Raw genomic sequence first — 19858 nt, forward strand, 5'->3', positions numbered from 1 at the left:
TTTTCAATCGGTGGTTCCGTCTATTTCCAAATGCTTAGTTGAACTTCAATGTGTGCATAACTTTAAGCATTCTTCTAGTGGTATTGAGAAGGATATTCTTCATTCTTTGCAAATGGATGCCTCCTTCAATCAATCAGATTAAGCTTAATATAGCTCTCGAAGCAACCCAGGTAGTGCATATTGGGGGATATCTTGAGAAGAGCCAGTGGATCCTTCATTCAAGTTGGGTGTTGGTGGTTTGGAGTAGGCTCAAATAATTGGGCAGAATTTCAAGCGCTTTCAGCAACGCTTGATACTTTGAATTTAAAAGATACCAGTCTACTAATTGAAACATATTCTATGCTATGGGTAAATGCCTTACGTGGAGGAACGATTTTTTGGCATTTGGAAACAGGACTTCATCGAATAAAAACTATTCTTTCTCTAATTACTTGGGAAGTGCAACATGCTTGGTGAGAGATGACTTTTACTATCAATGTGCTTGCAAATTTTTCCTTTAATCTTCGAAGTCCTTTGGGTTTAACGTTGTTAATAGCTTGCCAATCATTGTAAAAAAAATGTTTCTAGGGAGATAAGTTAGATCTTCCTATTGTCGGAGTTGTAAATTAAGGGCAAGGCCCTTGTAATTCTTCTAGTAATACATCATTTGCTCATTTAGCGGAAAAAAATAATTTAATCAACAATGGGAGAGTCGCTAAAATTTGGTATGATCCTTGGTTGTTGGATAAATAGTTGGTGGAAGTGTTTAAACTCTTCAGCAGTTGAGAAATCTCGTGATAGGTTTTTCTTCGTTGGATTGGCCTATGTTTATTTGGCACAAATTTAGATTTAACAAGCGTGCGTGTTGTGCTTGGTTAGCTTTGCAAAATAAACTTATGATTGGATAATCTGATGAAATCACTCCTCAAGTTGTTTCATTTGGATTTTTGTTACTCTCTCTCTCGGTCAGAATGTGAATCTGTTGAACACTTATTTAAGTCTTCTTATTCTAGTTGGATTTAGAAATAACTCAGTTGGTTGGGGTTGGATTTCTAATGGTAGAGTTGGATAAGATTGGGATTTAATCTAAACCTCATGAAACTCTTGCTCCTTGGTTTTTAACCTTTAGTGTCTTTGACTGTTTGGCATCTGTGGAAAAAACAATATAGTGGAATTTTTGAGAAATTTTTTTTTACAAATAAGAGTGCTGGTGTTTTGAATCCTAGTAAAATATTACGTGGAATTGTTTTTTTTGGAAAATTATTAATTGGGGTTAAAACTAAGCAAATCATAGAAGTTGCAAAAAGATTGGGAATTTCAATCACCAATAAATAGATTACAAAAGTTCCTTACAGATGGAAACCCCCTCATTTGGGTTTCAATAAACTAAATTGTGATGGGCTATCCATGAAGGAAGATCAAGATTTGGTTGGATTTTATTTGATAGCCACGGATTCATAAGTGAAACTTTTCCATCTTGCTCGTACACTACGTCATATTGTGTTTTTCATAATTCGACAATTACATTAAAAATGACTATTAAAGCCTGTTGTTAATTGCAACAGTTGTTATCAGTTGTTTAATCGTTGTTTCTACTCTTAATATACACATTATTACGTATATCAACAATATTATATCAAATCTCTCTCTCTCGCGTAGCTTGACCTGTATCTCTGCTTCTCGTTCTCTCGCACTCATCTCTCTCTCTCTCTCTCTCTCTTTCAAATATCTAGATCACACTCTCACTCTCTCGCTCTCTTGCACACACACACACACACACACACTCTCTCTCTCTCTCTCTCTCGCTCGCTCCCACACTCTCTCTTGCTCTCGCTCTCTCGCACTCTCTCTCAAATTATCTCAATCTCTTTGTCTTTGTATCTATCTCTCGCACACACTCTCTCCGCAGCATTCAAGATCTAGGGTTTTCCTCAAAGATCGCCAGTCTAAGTACGTTTCTCTACAAAGATCTGTTAGAGTTTTAAACAAATTTTCTGCCTGCCACTTAGTTTTTGTTTGAAATTCCTTTTTGTAATCATAGTATTTTCCTCAATTTATGGATTTAGTGGTGATCCTCACCTTTTTCTCCTAATTTTTGAATTGAAGTGAGGGTTTAATCTTTTTAAGGTTTATTATTTTTCCTAATTTCTTGAGACTCAGACCCGAAAGTCCTTGTAAGTTCAGAAAATTGTTCGAAGAGAGATCTATCACTCTCTTTACCATCTCTGAGAAAGAGAGAGCACAAACCCTAACACCATGGATGGATCCTGGAGAAATCGCAGATCTTTGATTAGGTTAGCAATCATTGTCTGCGGTAAATGTTGTTGTTTTCTCAGATCTGATAGATCTAGCTCCAGTAGTTATGGTTTTGAGTATCAATTTCATCATCTTTAATCTATTTATATTTCTTCCTTGTTTTTCTTTGATGATAAAGGTTCTCTTTAGGTTAGATGATCATGATAATAGATTTTTTTATCTTTTATAAGTAGATTATAATAGGTTCCGACCATTTTTAAACTGTCTTAATCTGGAGTTCTTAGGAGCTCTCTTTGTGTTAAACTAGATCAGAGATCCATTATATAAAAATTCGATTATTTTAGGATTTTTTTTAACTCCATTTCATTTGTTATTTATATAATTTTTGGTACAATTTAGGTTGGATAGATATGTACTATAATAGTAGATATATGATATTCTGCTTCATGTATTCAACTTCTTTATGCTCTGGGTTGGAAATTTGTAGGATTTCAATCTCATGAAAAAGATACTTGCCTATAGAAGATCTTCATGGAATTTCTTGCAGTCTCAAAATTCATTATTCTAGGACTGTGCATTGAGAATCATGCAATGCAAACGGATTTAGCAGTGACCAATGTTTTTTTTCTTTTTAATTTTGTAATCCTATGTTAAAAGAAAAAAATCTAGCATGTTATTGATTCTTAATCATTCTACTTTTCATTTTCTTTTTTGCATTTATATATACTGAAAATCATTGAGTTATTTGTGGAAATAGTTTTAAGCCATGCTTGCTTTAGTTTTTAAGTTATTCTTTGGAATTATTATGATCCTCAATTTCCCCAAGTGTATCGTTTATGTGGTGAATGTTTGAAACTGTATTCTCTCCTGAATTCATCTTTCTTGATGTAGACCTTTTCTTTTCCAACAAGTACTTTAAGTTGTTGAAGGTTTCAGTGAACTTAATGTTCTTTTGATTTTTTATAGATATGGAAGACCTTAAGAATTTCTCCGGAGACCACCAGGGTGCGAGAGAAGCTAATGATTTGAACCACTGGGACATTAGCTTTTAGAATGAGAGATTTCGTGAATCAAAGTATGACATAAATGAGGTAGGCCTCACGACTTCTTCTCTACAAGCATGCGTGCATATGTGGGAAATTCCAATTTTATTATAAAACCTTCTTTACTTCTAGTAGTACTGGCAGTTCAGAGTGAAAATGCTAAGAAAGTGTTAATTGTTGATTGGGTATCACCAATAACTCATCTTAACTATCATTGTTCTGTTCTGTTTTATGTAAAATGTACTTGTTGTCTGTCACTAATGTTTATTTACATGTATGATTGAATTAGTTAAAATATGATGGGCAGCCTTGATTCTATAGGTAATACTGAAAACTAGATATAGAGCCTGAGTTGCTTTAGTAATTTCTATTTGGTTTATAGGTAGCATTGAGTGTAGGCACAATGTCTGTGTTGTTGTAGCACAAACTATTTTGACTTGCATTAGTCATTTCTATTTGGTTTTCAGACCGGTCCTAATTTGATGGGACTTGGCTTCGGTGACTTTTAATGTAAGAATATGTTGTAGTTATCATATAGGAAAACCTACAACCTGTTGCATCTTATGAACTTCTACAATCAAGTTTGGGATCTTAGGGGCTTAGCAATGAAAATTTGCAAGGTTGGTTGGTATCTAAATCTATGTAATTTATTTTTTGACCTAAAATATGATATCATATTCTATTTAATTCTTTTGGCCTAAAATATGGAGAAGATACTTCTGTCCTTTCTTTCTTACTTTTTTCCATGGTATAAAACTTTTTCCTGTGCCTAATCAATTTTCCAGGCACATGAGAGCAATGGAGGAGTAGTGGTCAAAATATCACCAATTACACTTGCTGGCAGTAGTAGTGGAATGGTATGTCAAGAATTAATATGATAGTTTTTGTGATTTTGTTGAGTTTTGTCCCACATTGGACACTCATTGCTTTGTCTCTCTCCTTATAAGTTCTTGAGCCTAGACTCACTGCTAATTGGTTTTGAGTTGGACCCCCAAACGTATCAATTTTCACTTTGCAATCATCTTTGTAGGTCATGATTAATTGCTGAACTCAACATGCCATGTATTGAGAATTGATTGAAGTTAAAACTGTTAAGAATTGGACCCCCAAACTTATCAATTACACTTGCTGGTAGTAGTAGTGGAATGGTATGTCAGGAACTAATGGCGATGGTGTTTAGCGGTCGTTTTTAGGCTAACGACGGTGGTTTTATATTAGACTTTATTCCAGTATCATCGAAGCCTATCATCAATTGTTATTTGTGAAAGATCATAACCGTTGAAACATTAGACAACTCTCAAACCCATGATCAATGAAATTAACCCACAAACTACTTGTACTTTAGTTATGGCAAGCGTTTGTGGTTTAGCTCAAAATGGTTAGAGAATTACACAATCTAAGAAGAGAAACTTCTCATAGATTTATTGTGTCCGTTAAGAAAGTTAATTTGGGTTGCAATTTATTAAAATGGATTTGTGTTTGACAACAAAGAATAATTCAAACATTATTTTAAGTTGGTTTATCAAATTCTTCTCTTTGTGTATTTGATCCTCTTTGGAGTAGTTTGTAGAGAGGTAGAGAACAAAAGAAATGTTGTCTGTTCTGTTCTTGTTGAATGACAAATCGTTGTACCTATAAATTCACACATATCTGGGTGTTCAAGATTATACAGTAGAAAACCTATAGGTCATTATTGGACCTCTTTCCATGCTCTTTACTTTAGTTTATTATTTGTCTTCCATTGCAATGTCCCATGCAACCATGAGCTTGAAAATCAACTGCATTCTTACTAATCAAATTGAAAAAGGCAAAAGTTATACGGAGAACAGTCCAACCAAGATTTTTTAATCCAACTCACAACGTTTTCCATGAAACATGATGATAGAGTTCTTCTATCATCATGCCTCAATCAAGTTCTCTTTGGTTAGTCTTCTAATGAACCCAATGTAAATTTTTTATACTTGTTTCGGTACCCAGTTTCCTGACTTCTTTGGTACTGAACTATTAAGTCACAATCCCAAACATCTAAATTTTTTTCTAATTTTTGGATTAGATTTACATGTGGATTGAGTTTTTTTTTTACGGGTGCCAAGAACATGTTGCTAGATTTCAATATGAAATTCTGCTAGATCCCAATGTCAAGAAGGTTATAAATTGAAATTCTGGATTGTACTTTTTTTCTTTTTCTCTAGTATACATGTTGATAGATTTCAATATGAACAAAGTTCTCTTTTACAGCCAGATGATTGGGATGAAGTAGAATTCATTCCGGATCCCGCGATAAGAAACCCGAGGTACATAATTGTTCATATGTTAATTGTCCTGTTTTTCTTCTTTCTACTATTGGAGACTCTCAGCTGTAATTTTTTCCTAGTTGTGTTACACCTCACAATGTAATTCCTCACATATATGAGCAGGGATACAATGATATTCCAAAAGAGATAACAGATCCTGATATCAAGAAGGCAAGTAAATGATCTATTTACAACTTTTCTTTTTTCACAGATTTCAAAGATGATCTAGATTTATATGTATTCCCTAACTTGAAGTATGTTGCAATTGAGTTGTGGCAGGTAATAATTTCTTCTAACATGCTTTCTTATTTTTTTAATTACAGTTTAGTATTCTCACTGTAATTACTATTTTGCTGAATTTATTATTACAATTTACACCCTCTCTTCCTCAATTCCTAAATCCTTATTTATCAATGGTTTGTTTCATTAACTCTTTTTTTCCATTCGTTTCATATTTCGGTTTTAATTGTTTGTAGGCTGAGAAAGCGGCTATTGATGAAGTTGAGAAGAAGGAAAAAGAGGAGGTATTTTATTTATTTGCTTGACTTTCAGCTTTTGACAATTCTTTCCTTCAATTATCACCTTACATTGTTGTTTTAACAAATGTGTCCATTGCTTCTTGGAGTTTAGACTTTAGACTTCATATTGATTGATGGTACTTGGCATAACTCAGCTGCAATTTCAGGTGTTTGAAGGTAATACTTTAAACTACCATTTGGTTAGGTAATTTGAATGTTGATGCAACTGTTACAATGAACCATGTATTAACCAATTTGCGAACCCAACTTGCACAAATCCAACCGTTTCAGTTTGCTGGATGTAGGTAGATTAAAGAATCTTCTAATAAAGGCCAAAAAAAACAACAATGGACAGATTAAAGAGTGAAGTATGTTTTCTAGAGTAATTCTGTCTTAATTTTCTCTCAAAATTCCATTTGGTTTTGTTTTTTATCATAAACATAGAACTTTTCTAGTGTGCATACCAAACCCATGGAAAACCCAACCAGGATTTCATGTTGAGCAAGCTAGTTCTTGTAGAGAGAAATATTTGTGAATCCAATCTTGGAATTGAAACAGAATTAGTTGATGAAATTGCACATGAAGTCGATGTAATCGTAAATTTAGAGGCCAATACAACCTTAACGAAAGGTCCTTCACCTCCTTGAATATAATCTTTTTTCTTCAAATCATTTAGTTTTTAGTCTGAAATTGGTTCTTATAAAACTGTAGATGTGACATTGCTCTCGATATATACACAGATAGCATCAGTAGTTCTTAAGCTACTCATCGCAGTCAATTTTTTATTATCTCGGGGATACCCTTGATGGGACAATCCATTTATTTCCATGACACATTCCATGAACTTGTTGCCTACCTCCAATCCTACAAAAATCGACAATGTCAGTCATTGTGCCCTCTACTGTTATTCTAGACATAAAGATAATTAATTTATACAAATGATCCTGAACTATTTTCTTGTCTTTTTACATAAGTGAAAAATAAAGCCTGTACACATAGTTAATATTCCTGGGCACTCTCTGTAGACACCTATTTTTGCACTTGCCTGATTAATCAACTCGTCAACCTAATTGCGACGGTTCCCAATGATGGATGAATATTCCAATGCTTTTTGTTTGTTACTAGATATGTTTCAAAAATTCAGATGAGGTATCTCAAGCAAATAAAACTTTAGAAATCATGCTACGCTAGGAAAATATAACCCAAAACCTAGAAATCATCATTCTTGGGACAAAAAGAAGTTTTATGAGAAAAATCACTAAAAAATGACTAAATTACCAAAATACCCCAAACGTCAAAACATCCCTAGAGCTTACATTGCACTTAAGAAAATTCTTTCGAACACATAAAACAACAAATTGAAACCAAATAAACCATGTCGTCAACTTTCACTAAATTTGACAAAATTACAAAAATGCCCCTTATAGTTCACAACCATTTCACGCTAAAAAATTCATGAGTGACACAAATCGATAATCCCCTTGAATTCCATACGAAAAACCGATTTCAAAACATCCCGGAACATCGAAAAATGACTTGAAATGCAAAAGTTCTCTTCAGGGGCAAAACGGTAATTTTTCAATTTTTCAATTTTGAAAATTTGAAATTAATAAATAAAATATTAATTTTCATAAAGTAAAATCTTAATAAAATTAATTTAAAAATCTGAACCAAGAAAATTAATCAATCAAGCCCTTAGGCAAAATTGTTGATGGTTGCCCACTTATTTAAATGGAGCCCCCTTGATATTTATTAAAAGACTCTTCCATCTGGGGTCCAAATAATTAAAGATATAATTAGGGGGTTTTTTACAAAATTTAAAAATATATTCTTTCATTGAACGCAAGATCTAAAAACCTAATTTAAAAGACTAAGTCAATCTCATAAGACTTAAGTCAAAACCTTAATCTAAAGAAACCTAGTCAATCAAATAAGACTTAAGTCAAAACCCTAATTCTCCTTATCTAAAAGGAGACCTAGTCAAACCCTAATTCTTCCAAAAAAAATCTATAAATAAGAGTCTCCACAACTTAATTTCGTAGGTCAAAGTAAACCTTAGAAAAAGTAGGTCAAAAAGTCTTCCTAGCCTTTTCCAAACCCTGATTTTGAAGCCCTAACCCCTTACCTATCATCCAAACCTTAACTTTTGCTCAAAAAAACCTAGAGACCCTTTAAAAACACCCAAAAATCTATCAAAAAATTAGAAAACACTCAGATCTAGGAAGTAGATACTTCATCTTGGAGATCAGAAGTGAATTTAGTAACGAAAACGAAGCAAGGAATCTCATACGAGGAGTCTCTCTGCCAGATCTAAGGGAACAAATTGTTGCGATCATCTAGGTATATATATATATATATATATTTTTTAGGCCGTTTAGCAATGTAATCTTTTTGGAAAATAGTAGAGACCGGTATTTGCCGGTGGGATGGTGCCTAACACCTTTCAACCCTGTAATGTGATCCTCGGACCATAATTTCTTTTCGTATATTAGTTGTTTTTATCTATTTAGAGTCAATACTTGGTTCCTAGACCATATTGCCAACCTCAAAAATCAAAAGTTGATCCGCACTCCCCGCGGATTGAGGGTGCTTTAGTGGTGACTCCACTGGGGATTATTGAGGATCAAACTTGAAAAATCCCAAGTATGGGTGCATTGCCAAATCGACCTAGCTTTTATTGATTTATTTTGATTTGTTTATTTTTATTTTTATTCTTTTGGCTTGATTATGAATCATTTGTTTGATTTTTGGATTTGTTATTGTTGATTTTTCTTTTTTGATCTTTGATGATCCCTAAACAATGAAAGATTCAAAGTGACATATAAATTGAGAGTGGAATTATGGTGGTTGAGATGAGAATTATGGATTTTTCAATTTATTTTATTTTAGAAATTTTTTTAGCATGTTATTATGCATGGGTGATGAGTTGTGAAAATAAATTATTTGTGAGTGATGCGCTAAGAAACAAAAAAATTATTTTTTTTAATGTTGTTTGTGATGAAGAGAGAATTCCAACAAAAAAATTGTAAATAAATAAATAATATTTTTTATGTGTGGTGTGCCGTTAGCAGAAAATGATTTTTTATTTTTCATCTTCTTCTCAAATAAATTATTGTGAGTGATGTGGTAAGAAATAAAAAAAAAAATTTCTTTTTTTTAATGTTGTTAGTGATGAGAGAATTCCAAGAAAAAAAATTGTAAAAAAAAATAATAATAATAAAATATATTTTTGTGCATGGTGTGCCGTTAGTAGAAAATGATTTTTTATTTTTATTTTCTTCTCAAATAAATTATTTCTGAGTGATGTGGTAAGAAATAAAAAAAATTATTTTTTTTAATATTATTGTGATGAGGAGAGGATTAAAAAAAAATCGTAAAAAAAAAAAAGGTTTTTTTTTTAGGCATGTTGTTGGCAACAGCAACCAATTGTGATGTTAGGTTTGTTTGTTTTTTTTTTTTTTTTTTATTTAAATTTTGCAAGAAAAAAGTCAAGAAAAAAAAAATAAAATAAAAAAAATAAAAAGATGTCTCCATATTTGCGTCATTGTTGAATAAAAGGGTCTCTCTCTCTCTCTCTCTCTCTCTCTCTCTCTCCCCTCTTTGTTTACGTCTAACTACTTTTTATGCCTAAGAGGAAGGTTTAGAAATACTAGAAGACAGAGAGAGATTTTGAACAAAACTAGATTCGCATCTTCCTTATCATCTCCGTGGGTCAAACTTGATCTTCATCGTATCCGTAATCTAGCTTGAACAGGAGGGGTCGGTTTTAGAAGAAAATGGGTTCTACAGATCTTCTAGGCACTACAAAAATGAGTACTTTTAACTGTAGAAAGTTAACGGCGCTTTATAAAATCCGCCGTTAATTGTAGACCAGCAATGACGTTTGCTCTTAAACTGTCAGTAATCCTATCGTCAATATTTTTTAAATTTTATTAAATATTAGACGGCGGTTTGAAACCGCTGGTAATATTATAAAATACCAGCGTTTCAATGAAAACACCGTTAATTAGCTTGAACATTTTTTAAATGTATAAAAGTAGATATAATGGCGGTTAGAAAGTGCCGCTAATACATGTGAAACACCAACATTTTCTACTAAACCACCGGTAATACGGCGTTTTAATCATTAATTAGTTTGAATACTTTTTAAATGTATAAAAATAGATATAACAGCATTTAGAAAGTGCCGCTAATACATATGAAACACCGGCATTTTCTACTAAACCGCTGGTAATATTACTTAAATAACGGCGTTTTAATTAAAATGTTGTTAATTAGATTGAATATTTTTTAAATGTATAAAAATAGATATAACAGAGGTTAGAAAGTGCCGCCAATACATATTAAACACCGGCATTTTCTATTAAACCGCCTGTAATATTACTTAAATAACGGCGTTTCGATTGAAACGCCGTTAATTAGCTTGAATATCTTTAAATGTATAAAATAGATTTAACGGCGGTTATCAAGTGCTACTAATACAAATGAAACAACTGCAGTTTCTACTAAATGGCTGGTAATATTTCTCAAATAACGGCAGTTTAATCGAAACGCCGTTAATGAGCTTGAATATTTTTAATGATATAAAATTGATTTAATACATATGAAACAACTGCATTTTCTACTAAACCACTGGTAATTAGTTCAAATATTTTTTAAATGTATAAAAAAGACTTAACGACAGTCATCAGGTGTCGCTGATACACATGAAACAACGGTTTTTTCTTTAGAATCACCAATAATTTAATTCATTCATTTTTTAAATTAATTAAATTTATAAAATATGTTTTACAGTGTTTTTTAAACGTCGGTAATACAGTCTTTAATGGTAGTAATTAATGATTCACCGTTAACGCATTTAGTTTGTATGATTATAATTATAAGTGGCAAAAATTTTCCCTTTCTCACACACACTGTCTTAGTGAGATCGTCACTTTCAAAATATAAAAAGCAGCAATCTCGCAAGCTTTTAGCAAGATTGTCACTTTTCGAATGAATATTAGTGATCTCGTTACTTTTTATAAGAGAGACGAAATCGTTACTTTAAAATCTCTGCAATCTCATTATGCATGTTTTTTGAAGTAAAATGAATAGTGTACTTGAATGGGAATTTTAACAAAAGTTGTACATGTTTTCATAATTTTATCTAAAAGATCTTCAACCTTTTCCCTTTTATCTCATTAAACAATTTGAGTGTGTGTTCAAGAGCCGAGGCCTTTTTCTCTTTCATCCTTGCTTCTAAAGTTGTCTTGTTTAGCTTCTCTCCCCTACACTCACAAAATATCCAAATTTATATCTTAAATAATAATTTTTATTACCATTAAAAAAAGAAACAAAAATAAATGAACAACTAACAAGGGAAAAAAATTTGAATGAGTAATTGCCACAGATCCCTTTGAGGATATCATTTCACTCCCTATATTTCTCAAACTATCCAAAGACCAGTCGATGAAATGGTTGATATCACAGGGTGCACAATGAAATATTCACCTTACTACACATTAGCACGTAAAATCATAGTTTTAGAACTCATTGAGTCAATTCAAAACTTGGCCTAGTCAATTTCACTTGATTGGATTTCAAGGTGTCTTGACCCTAAAACTTTATGAACCTAACTTGCCAAGTTAACTTGGTAGATCAACTGACTCAACTCCTCATCTCGACTGAGTCAACCCAAAAATGAACCACCTTGGGTCAGAAACTCAACCAATTTAATTGGCTATATATGATATTTTTTAGGAGATGTTTCTTAAAAATACTGATATGTTAAATATATTTATTTATTTTATCTGAATAGACTTGCAAGTTTTTTTTTATCCTTTTAGATTAGTTAGAGATCAATTCGATTCAAGCTCTCAAGTTTTAAAATTGTGTAAAAATTCATGTTGATTAAATCGGTTGAAATAAATATAAAAAAACTTGTATCTAAATCGGTTTAGATGTTCATAGAGTTAGGAGTGTGAATGGATAGAAGAAAATTCGAATTCAAAAAATCGGATATTATCCGAAAATTTCTGATATTGAATTTGAATTCAGATAGTTTTATATATTCGAATCCTTATCGGATATGGATTTGGATATTAGCATTTCGAATCCGATAATATCTGAATCAAAATAATATATAATATATATTATTTTATTTGATTAATTTTTTATATAAATAATATAATATATAATTATTATTTTTAATAATGAAATTGTCGTATATTATCCGATTCGAATTCGAAAATTTTGGATTTGAATTTAGATATTTATGCATCCGAACCGATAAGCATCCGTTGACAGCCTTACATAGAGTTGAATCTCAACTCATTTGGGTAAAATAAGAGAGTTTCTAGTGCCACACCAACTTTTGCTAACGCCACCCAATTCATATTTACCTAGAAAAAATCATTTTTAGAGGCGATTTTTTCGTGAACCGCCGATTTCACTATACGTCTCCCTCGATTTCATTCCATCTCCTTCTTGCATTCTCTCTTTCTATCTCACTCTTTTGCCCTAACTCCAAATATCTCCTTTTCACACCTTCTTCGTCTTTGTTACAGTTTTCATCCCTACAAAAGTCGTAGAAGCTCAACTCGTTGCGGTTACTTTATCAGGACTCTCTCTGTCTATCTCACTCTCTTGCCCTAACTCCCAATCTCTTCTTCTCACACCCTTTTCGTCTTTGTTACGATTTTCATCCCTACAAAAGACGTAGAAGCTCTATAGATTTGAGGTTTGTAAAGATTTTTTTTTAAACCTTATTTACTTTGATAAATCTCATTTACTTTCATCTTGAATGTTATTTTTTTCATGAATTTTGGAGTTTTTGTTCTTTTTCTTTATAAAACTATAGATTTTTTAGGTAAAATTGTTACTTGGATGTTGGATTTTGTGTAGAATCTTGAATTGGATATGCTTATACAGGTTTCAGAAAATTTATGGAGGAATTTTTTGATTTTGGTTAATAATTAAGGGTTAAGTTTTATGGGATTTATTTTGTTTTTGAGTATTTGATCTTCAAAGATACCCAACTTGTATAGGGTATTATTGAATCAGATTTTTTCATGAATTTTGGAGTCTTTGTTCCTTTTTCTTTATAAAACTATGGATTTCTTTGGCAAAATTGTTACTTGGATGCTAGGTTTTGTGTAGATCTTGAATTAGATATGCTTATATAGGTTTCAAAAAATTTATGGAGGAATTTTTTGATTTTAGATTAATAATTAATGATTAAGTTTTATGGGATTTATTCCGTTTTTCGTAATTTGATCTTGAAATATACCCAACTTGTATTGGGTATTATTGAACTAGTTTTTTTATATATGAATTTTAAAGTTTTTGTTCATTTTTCTTTATAGAACTATGGATTTCTTTAGCATAATTGTTGCTTGGATGTTGGGTTTTTGTGTAGAATCTTGATTTGGGTATGCTTATACAGGTTTCAGGAAATTTATGGAGGAATTTTTTGGTTTTTGGTTAATAATTAAGGGTTAAGTTTTATGGGACTTGTTATATTTCTGGTAATTTGATATTTAAAGATACCCAACTTGTATTAGGTACTATTGTTTACTTGTATTGGATCTACTTTTTAAGGGTTGGAGTTTTCTTATTTGTCTGGTAATTTGAATTATTGAAATTAAATTTGTTACTTGTAAGGGTTCCACAATCAATCGAAACTTAGAATGTTAATTGGTATGCTTATTTGGTTAGAAATGATTACTAATTATTTAATTTATTTTCCATATAATTTATTGCGTGCTAACTCTTTTGTTTATTGCATGTCTTAGATGGACCCTTCAGAGGATGAGTCATGTCCATCATAGAACGAGACTGGTGGGGGGTCATCTGGATCCACCACCAAGAAAAGAAGGGGTCCAATAAGGTGCTTGAGCTTATTTTCTCTCCCACTAAATAAGATACTAAAAGTACAATTTGATCATGCTAAACAACCATTTTGAAAGCATGTATCAAAGATGTCTAATTTTTGTGGGGTTATAGCTAGAGATCCACGTATGTTTCGGTTAGATATTCAATCGTGGAGAAAGATTGATAAGGAAGACAAAGAATGCGCATGGCAAATGTTATTAGTAGGTAAAATATTTCTTAACATAATAATAATACATTTTATTTTTGTCTTTATTGAAAACTTTTAAAATGATACAATATTTGATTGGCATGTTGATATATATAGGAAAAATTTGAAATTATGATAGAGAATCACCCATTTATCCTGAAAACATTTACCTATCCAAAAAAAAAAAAACAGAAGTTATCAGTAAATGGATGGGTTGAAGTGCATGTTGTGTTTCAATTGTGAGCACTTCGTGTTTTAGCTTAAACCTTGTTGTTTTTTCTTGAAGTTCCTAGGTTGAATGCATGTGATTGATTATGGTCTTGGTCATCTTTCTTGGGATAATTGTCTTTTCTCTTTTACCCTCTTAAACCCCAAAGAAGATGCCCTTGCCTAGTGTAATTCTATTGGGGAACTTAGGGGTTGATGCACACCTAAAATGGATGGTTGGTGAAGCTATGTGCAAATTGAGGCTCATGATATACCCCTCAAGAACATCGGGGTCAAGTGTGATAATATGACATTTGGCATTCTTTTTTATTTTAATTTATTTTCTTCAAGGCCAGATAACTTGGACAACCTTAGAAGGCTCGCCGTTCCAGAAGCAGGCACCAGGTGCGAGAGCAGGTGCAGGTGTGACACAAGAGGAGGATGATGATGATGTCCTGGAGCTTGTGGAGGGGGAGACATTTGAAGCTGTGGCTAACGCCTGACAAACTTCTCAAAAGTTTTGGAGGGAGCTTACCTTCTTTATCCTTTCCTTTTTTTTTTTTTTTTTTGTCTTTTCTTATATTTCAAACAATTTCTTTTATGCTACTTTTTCCATATATTTCTCTTTTTCTTGTGACATGCTAGTAAACAAGTATGTTTGGTAAGAGTCCATTCAGTCAAACCTTGACAGTGTATTAGATCAGCTTTCAAGAGCACTCTGCCTGATATGAGAAAGTATGCTTTTCGCACTCTTACTTGTAATGCGTTTACCTATCCTATCCTGACTTCATGTTATGGTATCTCCCTGGTGATGGTGATTGAGGGTAGTTAGTAGTTATAAATACAAATTTTTAGAAAAGAGATTCACTGGGATGCTGATTACTTTTTAAAATCATTCTGTTATTTGGAAGGAAAAGGAGTTGCATTATTTATCCGTTGTCGTTGCACACTCATCTTCAAACTTTGGGAAGCTTTAAACTTGGGGAACCATCTGCTCTCGTGTTAGTTGGTTATGATTGACTCACATGACATTAATCAAACGGCTGTTAAGAGTTCTATCATCTCTTCACTTTGAAGAGTTATCCCAAATCCACAGCATGCCCAACATTTGATTGTTTGCTTTTGCACACTTAATTATGCTTTTTCCGAATCTGAGAATCAAATTTTGAATTATATTTTTTCTCCACGCCAGAAAGTAGCTTCTCTTAGAAGTTGTGTGGACTCGGCAACTATTCCAGTAGCTATGAAAGCAGATTTGAGAGGAAGGATCTCCCAACTTCAGGTAGTGTTTCTTGATCCAACAAGCCATATGATAAATTGACTACTGTTAGATTATTGTAGGATTCTTAACTACTTTTAATTTGCCAATTGTGTGTAGGATTCTTGGTTTCTGTATATGGGATACAAAAGGTAAGGTTGTTGGAAGGATTTGGTGTGGGTGTAATCTCCTACATAGTAAGCTTTTGAGTAATGCTCTGGGGTGACACAGGGACTAAATTATACTAATAATAAGTAATCCTTCAAATCAAACAAGTTTGATATCTCTGTTTTCTTTCTATATAGCTCTGTCACAATCGAGATCAGATTATGCTAGCTTATATATTGGGACTTTTTGTTAATTGGAGAGTGCTTGCGGTTTTGGGTAAGCCTACATAAAACTAACTTTGGCAATCTTTAGCTATTAGATGTCTCTTTCAAACTAAAAGTAGAGATTTTGTTGGTAGAGTTTATAAAATCTGAGAACAACATGAGCTTGATGATATGATGGTCCCCAGAGGTGTAACCATGGCTAATTTGTTCAAAATTCAAACTAGGTTTGAGTATTTGATTTTATTTTTGGAATCTCCCCTCGCTTGTTTGACCTTGGATTGGGCTATCCAACTTAGGATCATCAGAAACCTTAAACAATGAGTCCTGGTTCTATTACTCAATGAGCCATTTTATAATAGGAGATGCCCTTTTTTGTTGTCTGGGTCCTTTACTTTCCCTATGTTTAAGATAACATTTGCTTAAACCCAGATCCAAGCTTCCTTTGCTCTAAAACAAATTAATATGCTCAGAATGAAGATCTACCATATTATTGACTTGAATATAAGGAGCTCACACTGTTTTTTTTCTTACATTTGTTTTGAGTGTCCATTCCCTGTCTTGATCTTCTATGTTACTAATGCACTTTCTTTTGCATCCGTAGATTGGAAGATGTTTTATGAACAATCTTTAAATAATACATCTGTTAATATTAGGAATGTGAATAAACTACTGATATGTTATTCAGATGTTTGTCTTTAATTTTCAGCCAAAGTACTATGATGGAGATCATAGTACTTGAAGATATATAATGTCTTTCAACTTGATATATAATGTCTTTTGGTTTCTTCTTCTAGGTTCTTGAAGAAAGGGTTGGGCTGGTTTTTGTATTGGGTTTATATAAATTTATCATCTCCTTTACTTTGAATGAAACCGAAGACTTCATATCACCTGTGATTGTGTTGACTTGTAGAAGCCAGTGAGGGGGGCCTTTTAAGGTTAGAGAAAGGAGATGGTTGAGATTAGTATGGTAGGAGTGAATTTAGAACTTTTAGGGGGGTAGACAAATAAAATAAAAAAAATTAGAATTTTTTATCTGTCCATGTAACTGTCTAGGTGACTGGAATAAGTGAGGAAGGAAAGAAGTCACACATGGAAACAGTGACACACTTGGCCCGTAGTTGTATACTTGTAATTTCAGAAATATTTCACTTGTAGTCATTATATGTTTAGTAGATTTTATTGGGGTTTTATTTTTTCTTATCCACACATGGAAACAGTGACACACTTGGCCCATGTCCAATACAATCATGAACAAAGGAATTGTAAGGTAAGAGGAGGAAGAGTAGAGGATATATGATAGTGTGAGGGAGTGAAGACCACAACCATTCATTCATTCACAAAGTTATCTATAATCTCATCCTATCTTTTTTATTGCTTCAAACTCACTCCTGTTGCTGCTGTTCTCACATATCACCAATCAACAACATGGCTTCGGCTACTCTCTTTCTAATTTAATTAATTAGATGGAGTACCCAGATTTAATTGCTTCTAGTATAAAAAATGTCGACACCATTGGATTGGAATTGGAATATCTCATATAATTTCTTTTTTGTTTTTTTGTTGTTCTACAACAGTTAAAATACATTACACGTGATATAAACATCCCCATCTATTTAACAAATCTTCTTCATCTCTGTAATTTCAATCGTATTTTCTCATATCATCGGTAGGATACCCATTTGGAGGAGACACCATATCAGTAACATGTGCATATGTCGATTCAAGAACTACTTGGATGTTGGAGATCTACTCGTAAGCCTCTTGGTATTGAAAGAGCATTATTATTTCAGCTAACATCTATTCTGCTGCATGTGTTCCCATTTCATATTTTTTGCATAAATGAATTGTTTAATGGATTGGTGCACATAATTCAATAAAATCGCAAGACTCATTAAAATGTTATCAAGGGGGTAACACTGAAATTGGTAATGCACTTTTGATGGGGTTACAAGGTTATCATTGCACCTAAGCTCAATCGTTCACCATTTTGTTAGGGCCACTAGTCTGGTTAGTTAGAATGAACATCAACACCAAGTGAATCGTCAGAAATGACCCCAAATTTTTTCAAATTACATAATTATTCTCTGAAGATCATAGTGCCTTAGTCCTACCAGTTGTAAGCAATGTCTCAGCCCTCAGTCCTGATTAAGCCAATTGTGGGTAGTGTCTATAAACTATATGGCCCCTGGTTGAATCATAACGACTTCAATTTTTACTCTATCCCACGGTAGTAGGCTTGAGTTTTCATGAGTCATGTGGATTAGCCTGAGTCTAATTTTTTGTATCAATCCATCAATGTCATATTTTCTTTAGATTGAGTCTACTATTTTCTTGTTGAGTCGAGTTAGTTTATCAAGTCTATAGAGGTGTCTGTCGCCCCATCTAAATTTGATTGGATAAAGGAAATTTCATTACCACAAGCGCATGAACGGAATAACTAATAATCTGACTTCAAGGATAGATTTCTTTCCTGAACAAGAAGATAATGGTTGGGCTCAACCTTTAATCGAGAAAGCAAAGATCATTGACTTCGGAACATAAAATAATTTCTAAAGAGATTCAAGTAGAAACCATCTTATCCCTAGAGGAATACGAGGGGATAATGAATTTACTCAGAAATTTCAAAAGACCTGTTCGATTAGCCTGATGAGGATATGTTAGGTGCAAACTTGGGTGTTGTCCGACATGGAATAGATACTCACTCGATGAGATAAAAGAAGATGTTACAAAATATATCAATATTAATTCAATACAGAGTACCTTTGGAATTGATATCTGATAATAGGTCACACTTCAAAACCGAGATTATTACTCTATGTTCAACGTTTAAGATCCGACATCATCTCCCTACCGTCCTCAAACCAATGGAACAGTTAAAACAGCCAATAAGAATCTCAAAATGATCATCAGGAAAATGTGTCAAAAACTGGGATTGGTTAGAGAAGTTACCAATTGCACTATGGGTATATCGTACTTCAATAAATTTTTTTACTGGAACTACTTTCTACCGTCTAGTGTATGATATAGAAACAGTCTTACCAGTTGAAAGGGAAATCCCGTATCTCAAGGTCTTGATGGAAAGTCAATTACTAAAAACAGACTAGGCTCGTCATTGGGTAGGAAGAGCTAAACTTGATTGAAGAAAAACAACTTAGAGTTTTGTACCAGGTCTAAACTTATCAAAGAAAAATCGCTCGCACGTTTGACAAGAAGGTTAAAGTTCGTCATTTACAAATCAAGGATTTAACAATCAAACTTCAAAGAAAATTAAGCACTCCTCCTCGATTATAGGAAGCAGTCTGAACCCAATTAGAGAGATTAATTCATTAAGGAAATATTGTCTGGAAAAGCCATCAGACTTCAAGATCATGATGGAATTGAACTACCAGAATCAACAAACCTTGACCAGATCAAGCAGTACGACATTTAAGAAGGCCATCTTCGACCGAATTAATTTCATCTTACCCAATTCAATATCTCTTTTCTCAGCCCTTTGCAGCCTTTTTCTTTTTCAGCCTGATTACCCAACCTAGGGGAGGGAAAAATTCAAACTATGTTTTGGTCTGATCCCAAAATTCTGGGGTACGTAGGTAACCTGAGAAGTTACTTCAGGCTCGACCACATCAAAATAAAAAAAAAATAGATTTCCCTATAAACAAATCCAAAAAAAAATATTGTCAAAATGGGGAAGAAAATTCAAGGAAAAAGAGAAAATACCACATAAGGGGTATTCGGATTTTTGAGCCTCAAAATTCATTTCTTTTTATACCTAGTCCTAAACTTACCCATAAAAGTCCTCATAAGTACCGTGCAAAAAGTCAAGAAGATAGCAAAACATGATCAGACAATAATTGCAGAAGTTTAGAAAAGAAGAAAAAAAAAAAAAAAACCTACTAGGTTGAAAATTTAAAA

The 19858-nt window shown here is 32.9% G+C and overlaps 1 long non-coding RNA gene across 5 annotated transcripts; it reads left to right on the top strand.

The window, feature by feature from the left end:
* Positions 1-4814: 4814 nt before the first annotated feature.
* On the top strand, positions 4815-17138 carry LOC147384286 (uncharacterized). 5 transcript variants are annotated; one of them, XR_015173119.1, is made up of 7 exons: positions 4815-5572; positions 5696-6096; positions 6203-6267; positions 13863-14166; positions 14708-15091; positions 15549-15638; positions 15735-17138. It is a non-coding gene; the product is annotated as an uncharacterized LOC147384286 (long non-coding RNA). The 5 variants fall into 5 exon arrangements; XR_015173117.1 differs by having other exon boundaries at positions 6203-6458; positions 14708-15638; XR_015173116.1 differs by having other exon boundaries at positions 14708-15638.
* The last annotated feature ends 2720 nt before the right edge of the window (positions 17139-19858 follow it).

The sequence above is a fragment of the Akebia trifoliata genome, chromosome 15 (assembly GCF_017979445.1).
Source record: "Akebia trifoliata isolate Shusen 1 chromosome 15, ASM1797944v1, whole genome shotgun sequence".
Classification (NCBI taxonomy): Eukaryota; Viridiplantae; Streptophyta; class Magnoliopsida; order Ranunculales; family Lardizabalaceae; genus Akebia; species Akebia trifoliata.